This window comes from Chiloscyllium plagiosum, unplaced genomic scaffold, assembly GCF_037043375.1.
Source record: "Chiloscyllium plagiosum isolate Xiang-an unplaced genomic scaffold, Cpla_swu_hap1 HiC_scaffold_18, whole genome shotgun sequence".
NCBI lineage: Eukaryota > Metazoa > Chordata > Chondrichthyes > Orectolobiformes > Hemiscylliidae > Chiloscyllium > Chiloscyllium plagiosum.
Window position 1 is genome coordinate 82873552 of NW_028270156.1, and position 15841 is coordinate 82889392.

Consider the following 15841-nt stretch of genomic DNA (forward strand, 5'->3'; position numbering starts at 1 on the left):
AAATACACAAGCCAGCAAAACAGCCAGACAAAACGGTCTCAGGACGATCCAGGTTATGATTACTGATGCTCACAGCAGATTACACAGGCACAGAAAAGAAATCGCGCGCCAAAAACCATTAATTTCAAAAGCGAACATTCAGAAGTGGACTGACAGAATCGAACAGGCCATCACAATCGGACAGAACAGAACCACAAACAAAAAAAGTAACCACACCATAATCCAAAGTAACGAAACTAAACAACAGGAAAACCGACAGCGTGAAAGATAACTCTGTAAGCAACACGTCCAGCAGAGTGTTCACAGATGCAGAAAAACACTGTACTAGTTGAGGGACAACAATGACAACCACATGGACCCTTCCTATCTGCACCAGAATGTACACTCAGAACCAATGGACGAACCGAGGCCACAAAGCAAGCGTTCAGAACCCATTGTATGCTTATTAACAAAGTAAAAGTTAAAAATCGCAAAACACCAGCTTATAGTCCAACAGGTTTATTTGGAAGCACTAGCTTTGAGAGCGCTGGTCGTTTGTGTTTGCTTGTGTGCGTGCTTTGTCGAGTGTGTGCATGAGTTTGATGTACATGGTACATTGGCGAGACCAAGCAGACGCTATGCCAATGGATGAATGGACACCGCACAATTACCAGACAGGCATTTCCCTCGCAGTCAGAAAACACTTCAGTGGTCAGGGACATTAGGTGTCGGATCTGCAGATGACTGTCCTCCAAGGCGGACTTCACGATATGCAACAATGCAGAGTGGTAGATAGCCAAGTTCAGTAACCATGACGATCGCCTCAACTAGGACCTGGAGTTCATGTCACACTACAGGTGTCCCCACTATACTCCACACACTCAGAGGGAGCTTGTTTCCATAGAGTGTGGTGGATGCGTGGAATGCACTGCCAGCGATAGTGGTAGAGTCAGATAAATTAGGGACATTTAGGAGACTCTTGGATAGGCACGACGATGATAGTAAAGTGTCGGGTATGTAGGTTAGTTTAATCTTAGAGTAGGATAAAAAGTCAACACAACATCGAGAGTCGAAGAGCCGATACTGTTCTGTACTGTTCTATATTCGATGTTCTGTACATAATGACAACACAAAAAAGAGAGGGAAGGCCTAAAAACATGCAAAAAGTACAAGAACGCTACCATTGCACCAGCAGATAAAGGCAGAATAACAGTATTCATGAACAACACAGAATATGTTCAAAAAGCACAGAAACTACATGCAGATACTGACACGAATTCAACAGAGATAGTGCGACCCACGCCAGACCCAGCCAATGGAATAAACAAGATATTTTTGAACGTACGCAAAAATGGACTTATATCCAATACAGACGGACAAAAGATGTAAACCGAAGGCACCAGCCCCCCATAATTTTACGATTATCTAAGGCACGCAAACCAGATATACCACTTCGACCTTTTGTGCCAATTCTAGGAGCTCTGTCACATAAACTTGCAAAAGAACTTGAACAAAAACTTAAACATCTTATCAGCGGATCCAAACACTTATTCCAATTATCACAGGAATTCCGAGACAACATCAGAAACTTAAACATAGACAAAGAGGAAGCAATGCTCTCATTCGACGTAGTTGCCTGAATTGACGAAATGTTAGGCAAAGTGACAATAGCCAACCTCCTGATAAAACAGACCAGACAACTGGAAACCAATCAACAAGGACTGCATAACCAAACTACCTGACATGTATGACATGTTTGGCAAAATTCTGACTGCATCCTTGTGCAGTCCTGGCGAGTAGAAATGTTTTTGTATTTTAGCTTGAGTTTTTCTTATCCCTGAATGACCTGACACTGGGAGTTCATGAGCTTCACGAAACACCTACTTTCTAAATCCCACTGGTAATATGCCTTGATGAATGTCTCGCCATTTGTCATCAGCCTGAATATGTTACGGTCTCCATTTCCTCATGAAGACATCATTTTTAATAAACTAAAATTTAGCGATACACTCAGATTCTTCTTCAGTGCATGTAATTGCTTCAGTTTTTCATCTTTCTGTTGTAACTCAGTTAATTTCTCTGAGCTAAAGATATCCACCTTGTCCTCAATCTCTTCCTGTTTTGTCTCAAACCTTTGATTAGCCATGATCTCTGCTAATCCTACTTCAACTTTCTTTACTGTATTCTTTGATTTCTGCTCCTTTTGCAACTGGTGACTTTGAGACCTCGTTACCACACAGTGAGGAAATTTCCCAGGATATGCCTCCTGTAAGACTTCAGTTGCCTGATTTTCCACTAGGTTTTCAACCACAGGAGGCAGCTACATCGTTAGCAAGGTCAAATTGTGTGTTTGGAGCTGAATTTTTGTCCTGTACTCCTCCCAGCACTTCTTCATTTTTCACTGGACACACTAACCACACTCTACACAACTGAGCACTCCGTGTCTCACCATGAATTCCACATACTAGTACTTGTTCTGGCAATAACTCTTTTGAGTTACACATCTCCTCTTCTCTATACATCACATTTGACGTGATCTTGTGTCTCATAATACTGTAACCCCTTTAACCGCTGCACCTGGCCTATACAAGTCATCTTTACCAGCGAACGTAAATGGATTAAAAAGATATGGCACTTCCTAATTAACCAACCTTTCGGCCATCACTATGCTTTGATTTACCACTCCAAAGAAATTCACTGGTTTATCCCGTTTGCCTGCATCCATTCTCACTAGTGCTTTTACTAACCCACCACTGTGATTTCATGTGGCCTGCATTATTGCAGTGATAACTCTGGAGCTTTTTAACTTCACTTTTACCTTAATGGGTTTCCTTTTTGCCCTAAGCTAAGCTAACCTGTGGTAAGTGGAGATATTAGTGGTCATATCTTGTAGAGGAGGTGTTGAATGTATTAAAATGTGTGAGGTTGATAAATCACCAGCTCGTGAACAGAAATATGCGAGAACAATGCAAGAGGCTGGTGGAGATATTCAGTGGGCGCTGGCTACTATGTTTGTTTCATAATTAGCCACAGGTGAGGTCTCAGAAGACTGGAGGGTAATGAATGCTGTGCCCTTATTCAAGAAAAGCTGCAAAAAGAAACTAGGGACTACATACCAGTAAGTTGAACATCTGTAGTATGTAAGTTCTTGAAAAGATTCTGACAAGTAAGATATGCATATATGTGTAAAGACAGGATTTGATTAGGAATACTCAGCATGGCTTTGTGTGTGGATAATCACGCCTCACACATTTTGAGTGTTCTTTGATGAAGTGAACAGGAATGTTAACAAGGGCAGGGTGGTAGACGTCATCTATATGGATTTCTGTACGGCCTGTGACAAGGATGGTAGGCTGCTCTAGAAGGTCAGATCGTATGGAATCAATGGGGACCTGGCAAATTAGATACACAATTGGCTTGATGGTAGGAAGCGGAGGATAATAATGGAAGGTTGCTTGTGGGACTGGAGGCCTGTGAATAGTGGAGTGCCTCAGGGATTGGTGCTGGACCCATTGCTGTTTGTTATTTATATAAATGATTTGGATGAAAATGTATAAGGCATGATTAGTAAGCTTGTGAATGATGCTAAAATAGGCAGTATCGTGAACAGTGAGGAAGGTTGTCACAATAGATCAGCTGGGAAAGTGGGCCGAAAAACGACAAATGGAGTTTAATAAGAATAGTGGATCAGAGGGACCATGCGGTTCAGGTGCATGCTTCTTGGAAAGTGGAGTTATAGGTATGCTTTTGGCATACTGGTGTTTATCAGTCAGGGTATTGGTAGAGGGATTGAGTTTTGGAGCCATGAGTTCATGTTGCAGCGGTGCAAATTTCTGGTGCAGCCGTACTTGGAATATCATGCAATGTTCTGGTTACCGTATTATAGGAAGGATGTGGGAGAATTGGAAAGGGTGCAGAAGAGATTGACTCGGATGTTGCCTGTTTTGGAGGGCAGATCCAATGTGGAAAGGCCGAGGGACTTGAAGCTGTTTTTATTAGAGTGAAGAAGGTTAAGAGGTGACGTAATAGAGACATACAACATGATCAGAGGATCATTTAGGGTGGATTAAGAGTTTTCTGTGGAAGAAGTGACTTTGGCGGGTTTACAAAAGGTGAAGAAGGCAAAGCAGCTGGAGTTGGTAGAGGAGCTCGGGTTAGAGTTATCTTCATCCATAAGAAAAGAAGAGATAATTACAGCTGTATCTCAGCATTTCGATTTGCTGCAAACGGTATCAGAGTCTTTGGAAATGGCTTAAAATTCGATTAAAAATGAAGCAGCTTGAGTTAAAGGCAAAAGAAAAAGGAAGAGAAAAAAGTTTAAAAAGTTTGAATTAAAATTTAAGGCAGACCAGAAAAGAAAAGGAGAAAAGGAGAGGGAGAGCGGGAGAGACAGAGATAGAGAGAAAAATAGAGAAAAGGAGAGAGAGAGAGAGAGAGAGAAAAGGAGAGAGAGAGTGAGAAAGGTGAGAGAGGGAGAGAGAGAGAGAAAGGAGAGAGAGAAGGAGAGAGAGGGAGAGAGGAGATAGAAAGAAGGAGAGAGAGAAGGCGAGAGAGAGAAGGAGAGAGAGAAGGCGAGAGAGAGAGAAAGAAGGAGAGAGAGAAGGAGAGAGAAGAAGGGAGAGAGAAGGAGAGAGAGAAAAGAATGAGAGGAGGGTGAGAAGAAGAGAGAGGAGAGAGAGAGAAATAGAGAGAGGGAAACAGAGAGAGGGAAACAGAGAGAGGAGGAAATAGAGAAGGAGAGAGAGAAAAGTAGAGAGTGGGCAGATGGAGACAGAGAAGGAGAGAGAGAAACAGAGCGAAAGAGAGAGAGAGATAAAGAAAAGAAAAAAGAGAGAGAACAAAAAGAGTTTGAACTTCAGAAATTGCTACTTAGACAGGAAGTTGACTTTAAAGAAAGGAGGTGAAGGTGAAAGATAGATTTAGTGTGGAAGATAATGAGAGTGTGGAAGATAGTGAGGGTGAAGAAACCCATTGGAGCCGAAAGCCGTTTGGGAATCTGTTTAAATCTATCCAAGTATTGCCGACATTTGATGAGAAAGACGTAGAAGCCTTTTTCATCTCATTTGGTAAAGGTGGCGAAACAAATCAAGTGGCCACGTGGGTTTTGTTGGTTCGACAAAGCTGTTGGTTAGAGCTGGTGAAGTATTTGTACATCGATCACAGGAGGTATCTGGGCAATATGAGGAGGTGAAGAAAACTATTTTAAGTGAACATGAGCTTGTGCCAGAAGCCTACAGACAATGTTTCAGCAATCTAAGGAAGGGACCACGGTCAAATATGCATTGATTTTGGAAGAATCAAATGAAGTCATTTTGATTGGTGAATGAGGGAATTATAAAGACAGCAATCACATGAGGCGTTTAAAGAGACACGATTATTTAGGATGACATCAAAAATTTACTTCCTGAAATAATGAGATCACGTGGAAGCGCAGAGTATTCAAACGGCAAAATTAGCAGCTAAAATGTCTGATAATTATGGATTGTTTCATAAATTGAACTTTGCCTTCCAAAATCAATTTCAATCCTTGAGGGATAGAAACTGGGGAAAAGAGAAATCCTAACCTGGTAACGAAAAAGTAGATCTCCGTGAAGGTAGAGTCATAGATTCACAGGGTCATAGCATTCTACAGCACGGAAACATGCCCTTTGACACAAACTGGTCCACGTTCACCAAAATGTTGATCAATGTCAATCCCATTTCACTGCCATTGGCCCATTTCCTTTTTAAATCTTTCCTATTCATGTATTTGTCCAAAAGCTTTTTAAATGTTGTTACTCAATGCACCTTAACCACTTCTACTGGAAAATCATTCCATACGCACACTTTGCTTGATGTAATAAAGTGGTCCCTCAGGTTCCCTTTTATTATTTCCACTCTAAACTTAAACTGATGGACTCTAGTCAGTAATTGCCCAATCCTAAGAAAAAGTCCGAATGCGTTCACCCTATCCACGCTTCTCATGATTTTATGCAGTTCTCTGAGAGCCTCTCCCCCTTCAGTATTCTTCACTCTAAAGGAACGACCCTAGTTTGTCCAAACATATTTAGAAACGCAGACCACTGAGACCTGGAAATAATGGGGGGTGGGGGTGGAGGTTTGCTCGCTTAGCTGTAGGTTTGATATCCAGACGTTTCATTACCTGGCTCGGTTACATCATTAGGCGACCTCCAAGTGAAGCGAAGCTTTTGTCTCCTGCTTTCTATTTATATCTTTCTCTTGGATGGGGTTCCTGGGGTTTGTGGTGATGTCATTTCCTGTTCATTTTCTGAGGGGTTGATAGATGGCATCTAGATCTATGTTTTTGTTTATGGCGTTGTGGTTGGAGTGCCAGGCCTCTAGGAATTCTCTGGCATGCCTTTGCTTAGCCTGTCCCAGGATAGATGTGTTGTCCCAGTCGAAATGGTGGCTTTTTTCATCCGTGTGTAGGGCTACGAGGGAGAGCGGGTCTTGTCTTTTTGTGACTAGCTGGTGTTCGTGTATCCGGGTGGCTAACTTTCTTCCTGTTTGTCCTATGTAGTATTTGTGGCAGTCCTTGCATGGAATTTTGTAGATGACGTTGCTTTTGTCCATGGGATATACTGGGTGTTTCAAGTTTGTTAGTTAGCCTGAAAATAACCTTGCAATTTGTTTATGCACTCTTTCCAGGTTAATAACATTCTTCTGATAAGCGGTTTACCGGAACTGAACACAATATTCCAATTGCAGTTTCAACGGCAGCAAAGAAAACTGCAACAGTTCTTCCCAACTTCTATACGCAATAGAACACAGAACATTACAGTGCAGTACATGTCCTTCAGTCCTCGATGTTGCGCCGACCTGTGGAACCAATCTGAACCCTATCTAACCTATACTATTCCATTATCATCGGCATGTTTATCCAATGACCACTTACATGCTCTCAAAGTTGGCAAGTCTACTACTGTTGCAGGCAGTGCTTTCCAAGCCCCTATTACTCACTGAGTAAAGAACCTACTTCTGACATCTGTCCTATATCGATCACTCCTCAATTTAAAGCTATGTCCCCTCGTGCTAGCCATCACCATCCGAGGAAAAAGGTTTTCATTGTCCACCCTATCTAACCCTTTGATTATCTTATATGTCTCAATTTGGTCACCTCTTAACCTTCCTTCCTCTAACAAAAACAGCCTCAAATTCCTCTGCCTTTCCTCGTAAGATCTTCCCTCCATACCAGGCAACATCCTTGTAAATCTCCTCTGCATCTTTTCCCAGCATTCTACATCCTTCCTATAATGCGGCCACCAGAATTGTATGCAATGCTCCAAGTGCGGCCGCAACAGAGTTTTGTACAGCTGCAACATGACCACATGGCTCCAAACTCAAACGCTCTGCCAATAAAAGCTAACACACTGTCCGCCTTCTTAATAACCCTATCAACCTGGTTGGCAACTTTCAGGGATCTACGTACATGGACCCTGAGATCTCTCTGCTCTTCAACTCTATCAAGAATCTTACCATTAGCCCAGTATTGTGTATCCCTGTTACTCGATCCAAAATTAATCACCTCACACTTTTTCACATTGATCTCCATTTTCTACCTCTCAGCTCCAGCTCCGCAGCTTACTTATGTTCCTCTATGACCTGCAACATCCTGCTACACTGTCCACACCTCCACCGACTGTAGTATCATCCGCAACTTTATGAATTCATCCTTCTACGCCCTCATCCAGGTCATTTGTCAAAATGACAAACAACAGTGGACCCAAACCAGATTGTTGAGATACACCACAAGCACCTGAACTCCAGGATACAAATTTCCCATCAAAAACCACCCTCTGTCTTCTTTTAGCTAGCCAATTTCTGATACAAACCGTTAATTCACCCTCAATGCTGCGTGCCTCTGTATTTTCTGCAACAGCCTCCCGTGCGGAACCTTATCAAACACCTTACTGAAATCCATATGCACCATGTCAACTGCTTTACCCTCATCCATCTGTTTGGGCACCTTCTCAAAGAAGTCTAAGTTTTGTGAGTCATGGCTTATCCTTCACACATGACTATCCCTAATCAACTTATTCATTTCTAGATGATTATAATTCCTCCCTCTTATAATCATTTCCCACAGCAGAAGTAAGGCTCACCGATCTCTAATTGATTTGGAGACACCGGCGTTGGATTGGGGTGTACAAAATTAAAAATCACACAATACCAGGTTATAGTCCAACAGGTTTATTTGGAATCACTAGCTTTCGGAGGCCTTCTCCTTCATCGGGCGGTTGTGGAGTACTTCACAACCCACAACCACCTGATTATGGAGCAGCGCTCCGAAAGCTAGTGCTTCCAAATAAACCCGTTGGACTATAACAAGGTGTTGTGTGATTTTTAACTTTGATCTATAATTACCAGGGATGTATCTACACACCTTCTTGAACATGGGTGCTATGTGTGCTACCCTCCAGTCTTCTGATACTATTTCTGTAGAATGATGACATAAAGATCAGAGACAGAGGCTCTGCAATCTCCTCCTTAGCTTCCCAGAGAATCATAGTAAAGCTCCCATCTGGCACAGGGGACGTACCTATTTTCACACGTTCCAGAATTCCTAACACATCCTCCTTGTGAACCTCAATCCCGTCTAGTCTACTAGCCTGTATCTCAGCATTCTCCTTGACAACATTGTTGTTTTCCTGTATGAATACTGCCGAAAAGTATTCATTTCGCGCTTCTCCTATCTCTTCAGACTCCACGCCACAATTTCCAACTGCTGGCCTTGACAAGTCCTAACGTTACTCTAGTCATATCTTTTCCTGACATACCTATAGAAAGCTTTAGGACTCTCCTTGATCGTACCTCTTAAAGACTTCTCATGTCCCCTCCTTCTTCTTCTTAACTTTCTCTTTAGTCCTCCCAAGCTAACTTGTAACTCTCAGCACCCTATCTGAGTATTCATGCCTCATCTTTACATAAGCCTCTTTCTTCCTTTTGACAAGTGATTCAAATTCCTTAGTAAACCACGGTTTCTTTACTTAACCACTTCTGCCCTGCCTGACAGGTACTTACTTATCAAGGACAAGCAGTAGCTGTTCCTTGAATAAGCTCCAAATTTCAATTGTGTCCATCCCCTGCAGTCTCCTTCCCCATCCTATGCATCCGAAATGTTGCCTAAGTGCATCATAATTACCTTTGCCCCAGCTACAATTCTCGCCCTGCAGTACATGCCTATCCCTTTCCATCAGAAAAGTAAACATAACCGAACTGTGGTCACTATCACCAAAGTGCTCGCCTAACTCCAAATCTAACACCTGGCCTGGTTCATTACCCCATATGAAATCCAATGTGGCTTCACTTCTTGTTGGCCTATTTACATACTGAAGAAGGGTTAAACCTGAAACATCGACTTGTGCATCGTCTGATGCTGCCTGGCTTGCTGTGTTCTTTCAGCCTCCTGCCTGTCTATTTTGGATTCCAGCATCTGTTTTTTTTGTCTCCATCTACATACAAAGCCAGAAACTCTCCTGCACACATTGGACAAAAACTGACCCATCTAAAATACTCGAACTATTACATTTCCAGTCAATATTAGGAAAGTTAATATCCCCCATAACAACTACCCTGTTACTTTCACTCCTATCCAGAATTATCTTTTGTAATCCTTTCCTCTCCGTACCTGAAACTTTCAGAGGCCTATAGAAAACTCCCAACAGGGTGACCTCTCCTTTCCTGTTTCTAACCTCAGCCCATAATTCTTCAGTAGATGAGTACTCAACAAATGTTCTTTCTGCCACCGTAATACTGTCCTTGACTAACAATGCTACATCCCCACTCTCTTTTACCACCTTCCCTGATCTTAGTGAAACATCTAAACGCGAGAACCTGCAACAACCACTACTGTCCTCCTAGGTTGAGCTAATGAACCAGTTAATTTGTGTCAGCAACTGCGAGAAAACCCAAAACTTCAAATTGTTCAACAATAAAAACTGAAAAAACCCTGCAAAAGTTGCATATCAGAAAGTAAAACAGAAACTGTTGGGAAAGCTGTGCAGGTCTGGCAGTAGCTGTGGACAGAAATCAGAGTTAACGTTTCGGGTGAAGTAACTATTCCTCAGATGTGATGGTAGGGGATAAGAAAATATTGGTTTCTATGGAGAAGATAAGGTGGGGAGGGGTAAGGAGTAAACGAGAGGTGGTTATACAGCCCAAAGACAGAGAAGAACAGTTCAACAGAAAAAAACAAAGAGTGGAAAATGATTTGGCTAGGAGGGTAAACAAATCTTAATATGAACTATCAGTGATTAACAATGAACTCTGTACTAGTGGACTGTGTGATAACAAGGTCTGATGAGTGAAAGTTGGGGTAAGAACATGGGACAGTTCAAGTGCTAAAACTGTTGAACTCGATATGGAGTCCAAAAGGCTCCACTCTTGCAAGAGAGAAGAGACAGTACCAGCGGAAAATGATGTGCTGTTCATCCAGTTTGCGCTGAGCTTTGCTGGAGCACTGAAGCAAGCCTGAGACAGATGTCAGGCAGAGAACAGTTTGGGGCATTGAAGTGGCAGGAAAATGGAAGCTCAGTATCTTTGATACAAACAGAACATAAGTGTTCTGAGAACTGGTCACCCAGTCTATGTTTCATTTCTCCAATATAGAGGAGACGACATTTAAAGCAGGGAATGCAGTAAACTGGGCTGTGTGAAATTCACGCAGAGGGTGATACAAGTATGGAATGAACTAATGGAGAAATTGATGAAGGTTGAGTATGATTACAACATTTGGAAGGCATCTGGATTTGTCAATGAATAGGTAGGGATTAGATGCTGGCAACTGTCACTACATTAACTTAGAATATAGGGGCGGCACGGTAGCACAGTGGTTAGCACTGCTGCCTCACAGCGCCAGAGACCTGGGTTCAATTCCTGCCTCAGGTGACTGACTGTGTGGAGTTTGCATGTTCTCCCCGTGTCTGCGTGGGTTTCCTCCGGGTGCTCCGGTTTCCTCCCACAGTCCAAAGATGTGCAGGTAAGGTGAATTGACCATGCTAAATTGCCCGTAGTGTTAGGTAAGGGGTAAATGTAGGGGTATGGATGTATTGCGCTTCGACGGGTCGGTGTGGACTTGTTGGGCCGAAGGGCCTGTTTCCACACTGTAATCTAATCTAATCTAATCTAATCTAATCTAATCTAATCTAATCTAATCTAATCTAATATTTGGTCTGCATGGATGAGTTGGACCAAAGTTTCCATGCTGTACATCTCTATGAGGTTGTGACTTCAACTGGAGAAACCAAGGTTCATGATCCTTTGGATGTCCCTCATGCTTGTGGGATGGTAGGTAAGGGCAATGGAGATCCTATCACTCTTGTGGGATGGAAGAGACAGTACGAGGGCTGAAGTGTGGGAGGTAGATCAGGCCTGGCTGAGGACCATGTCATCAACGGTGCTAGGATATCTTTGGTTGAAGAAGATGGTGGAAATTGTGGAGCCTTCCTTGTTAAAATTGTCATAATTAGAAAAGGTGCAAAAGAGACGGAGGAAGTGGGAGAACAGAATAATGTTTTTCCAGAAAGCAGGGTGCATGGATGTATTGCCAAGGTAACTGTGGGTGTCAGTGGAGATGTGGGAAAACCAGGAGATTGGAATTGAGGGTGATCAGATCAGCCATGACTGGATGGGCTGAACTGCCCATTTCCACTCCTTCATCCTATTGCCTTAATATGCAAAACTAAGTTCAGGAAGCTAAGCAAAGTACGGTGGCACAGTGGTTAGCACTGCTGCCTCACAGCGCCAGAGACCCGGGCTCAATTCCCGCCTCAGGCGACTGACTGACTGTGTGGAGTTTGCATGTTCTCCCCGTGTCTGCGTGGGTTTCCTCCGGGTGCTCCGGTTTCCACCCACAGTCCAAAGATGTGCAGGTCAGGTGAATTGGCCATGCTAAAATTGTCCGTAGTGTTAGGTAAGGGGTAAAGGTAGGGGTATGGGTGGGTTGCGCTTCGGCGGGGCGGTATGGACTTGTTGGGCCGAAGGGCCTGTTTCCACACTGTAAGTAATCTAATCTAATCTAAAAGTAAAAACATCTGTCTATCCTTCACGAAACTGAAACCTGTTGATGCATGCAGAGGGACCATTGCACCATTGTATATGAAAGTAAGAAACTTCCGTGAAGTGCTGTAGTCGTGGTCGAGTGCATAACCTGATGGATTAGATTTCCACCAGGGTTTCCCTGCACAAGTTTGAATCCTGCTGTCAACAGTTCTGTACATTCTTGTTTTTGAATGAGTTCATGCTGAGTTAATTGTCGCTCTAAAACAAACAAAAAAAAATTGGTCTCAACGCCCAGCGTTCTGATATCCCATCCATGTCCATTTCAGAAGAAATCCACAACACAAATAAAGATACTGGAGCAATATCAATGCAACCCTGCCTTTCACTAAATGCCTGAAGTGCCAATCTTCTGGTAACTGACTCTGATAAGTAGAAACAGTGTCTCCGAATCTGCTCCATCAACCCAACCATCGCACGGCCCCACTTCCCCCATAATTATAAACAGTCCCAGAAAATCTCTAGCCAACCTTCCTTACACCAAAGAGAATGGATCGGGCCTTGAGAATCTCTGCAAGAAATCGAAATTCCTCATCCCTGGACATTTTGCAAGGTGGAGGATTGTGAATAATACTTTGTAATATATTATTGGGAAAACATTAAGTAGAGGAAAAAAATTGAGAAAAAAAATCAGAGGAGAATGAAGGGCAAACCGTTGGACTGAAGGAGAGGTAGTCAAGACATTTATTTTGATGTATTGGGAGATTGACTCTTGGGGATATGAACAGATCCTTGTTTCTGCACATTAGGAATTCAACCCGGACCTTGTATTCAGCACAAAGAGAAAACTCGGTAACCTGAAAGACACTGAAATACTCAAATGAAATTAGCTTTGCTTGTGAGCGACATGATTCCCAGTGATACGGTATATCTGGCGATCAGACTGTTTCCATGTCTCCACAATGAATGGCGCAGCCTTTCATTTCGAATATGAAAACTGATAGAGGACAAATGTAATTCAGGGAGTGGCAACCCTGAAGCTTTCACTCACTTATTTAAGTGGTTCTGCTAGCTTTAACGTCGTCAGCGGGACATATGATCAGCATTAGCGGCTGTTAACTGAATATTTTGAGGTTTTACATCAACAGAATCGATGCCTCTCTATGTTCACTCCATCACCCGGGCCATTGAGGAGCTCAAAAAATATTCCAACACATGAATATTGCTCCTAGATCCATTATGTACTTTCATCTAACTCATAAGAAATCTATGAGGTGATTAGAATCCAACAAATTCATTACTGAACCCTCTTCCTCAGCTCCGAGGAGGGAGAAAGGTAAAAAAAAACAGAAAATCAGAAAAATTCCGCCTTCAGGCTCTACAATCCCAGCTGCCATCAGAAAACGGCCAGTGCAGTTTCAAGCAGCAGTTTCCGACCCGTCCCTGCGATGCAAGGCCCTTACTCACCAGTCAAACCTCCCTCTTCAGCAATAACAGCCTCAGGGAAATGCAGGGAAATTGTATCCGGATCAGTAAACTTTTGAACAGCATTGAGAAACTCGCCCAAAGAGATAGTCACACATGGATTTAAGTTTGCTCGCTGAGCTGGAAGGTTCATTTTCAGACATTTTGTCACAATACTAGGTAACATCTTCAGTGAACCTTCGGACGAAGCACTCTGATGTTTCCTGCTTTCTATTTCTCTGTTTGTGTTTCCTTGGATTTCACCAGGAAACATCAGCAGTGCTTCGTCCGGAGGCTCACTGAAGATGTTACCTACTATGACGACGAAATGTCTGAAAATGAACCTTCCAGCTCACTGATCAAATCGACATCAAGAACCTCAACCTGAGCTAGAATCGTCTCAAAACTCGCTAATAGACACATATAGTAGTCACACCGGCTCCATAAATCATTTCCGGCAATATTTCTTCATTTGTTTTTTGAAAAGCTGATACTGAAACTTGAAACAAAGCTCCATGGCATTTGTGTTGATATAAACCTGGCCATTTCCCTAACTTCTTCTTATAAAGAGAAGTTTATCCAGCACTTCTCTTTATATTTCTTTATTGCCTCTTTTCTTTCTGGAACGTTCGATCATTTTGACTTTCCAAATCATAGTGGTTTTATTCCCAGTAATTCTGTCTTCTTCCACACGAATGAAATGTATTTTCATTGTTATGTTTCTCATAGTTTTACATGGCTTCAATTGTCAATAAATAAATCCGTGGCTCCTCAATTAAATATAGGACATCCATCCAGATAATTAGTGCACAAATTCTATTTACTTTTTTCAGCAACTTAGTCGTCTCAATGGTTACCCCACGGAGCTGCTGTCTCTGTTTCTGTAAATATGATGATTTTGGCAACACGTTCTGCACGTGTCCATTTCACCAAACTTTATGTCATTCCATGAAACATCAGATCGCGTAACTGGTTTACCTTGTTTAATTTTTGTATTGGTATTTCATATATATTACACTCAGTCCTGTATCTATTTGCATTCAAACAGACCTTGCCTTTTTTTTTGTTATTCGAGCCCCTCCTTATTAAATACTGTACTGGACACTGTATCAATCTACATTGCATTAATCCTAAAACTGTTAAGACTGAGTTGATCCAAGTCATGTTGAGTAACAACTGCAAATTTTCTTGCCTATCTCTGTCTAACACTCGGCACTGTCTCAGTTATCATTGCTCAAACGCCAAATCGACGCTCCTGTAGGAAAACATATTATTTTATGCATTTGTTGCTGTCTGCGCACGAAGTGATGTCGAAATTGTTATTGCAATGTTACATGCCTCCTATAATATTTGGCTTTGCCTGCCCTGCCAGCATTACAGTCGGCTCTTGCATAGTTTTTCATTGGAACAAAACTCTTTCCAGATTAAATTAACCCCGTCTGCATTACCAATGCACTTGTTGCTAAATTTCTAAACCGAATCCCAGCTAACGAGGTTTTCATTACATTGAGTCACGGGTTGCCTGTTGTCACACGAGAAACGGTGAACCTAAATTCAATCATAAGCAGCCTTTTTTCAGGATTTGTAGTTTATTCAGATAGCAGCGGTTTCTGTAGTTTCCACGTGATGAAAATGTGCATCTGATGGTTTCCATTTTGGAAACCCTGCTGTGTTAACTGTCAGTGCTTTCGAATAACTTAACTGCAAATCCGCTGAAATACTTCAGGACTTAACGAAGTTCCAACAAAGGTAATACATGCACTAAACTGACAGTTTATATCCGGAATGCAATTGGCAAATAGCAATTTGTGATGCAATCGTTTGGGTATACAGATAAGATCTCAGCGGTCATCATTTGTGGTGAAAATGCATAATTTGCAACAATTTGTTGGTTCAAAATTATAATGAAATCGTCCTCATTTCCAATATTACAAAGAATGGTATTAAACAGTGAGTTCATCTCTTTGTTCACAGAAGTGTAACTGCGATACATTTCACATCTTAATTAGCCCTCTGTCGACTCTTAGTCAAATAAATGAGGGAAGATTAGACGGCCTCACAGAGCTAATGTCGACAGCTTTGTTAATACCCTTAGTCCGTGAAAGGCGTGCACGCACAAACAAATGGCACATTCTTTGCCATTGCCTATCCCATTCTTGCTGCAATTGGTGCTCCTGGTAAGCGATGGACCATGATAAAGTTTGTTTTGAAGTTTACAGATATTCTGTCTCTTCCCTTTCAGGAACAAATTCGTTCTTTTTTGATATTAATTATTATTTTAATGTAAGGAATTCAAATAGGCTATGTATATAGGTGAAATATATAACATGAATTATAGTGAAAGTGCATGACTTGCACTCAAAGTATACTAACAGATATCGTTGCCAATTCATAGAAATAC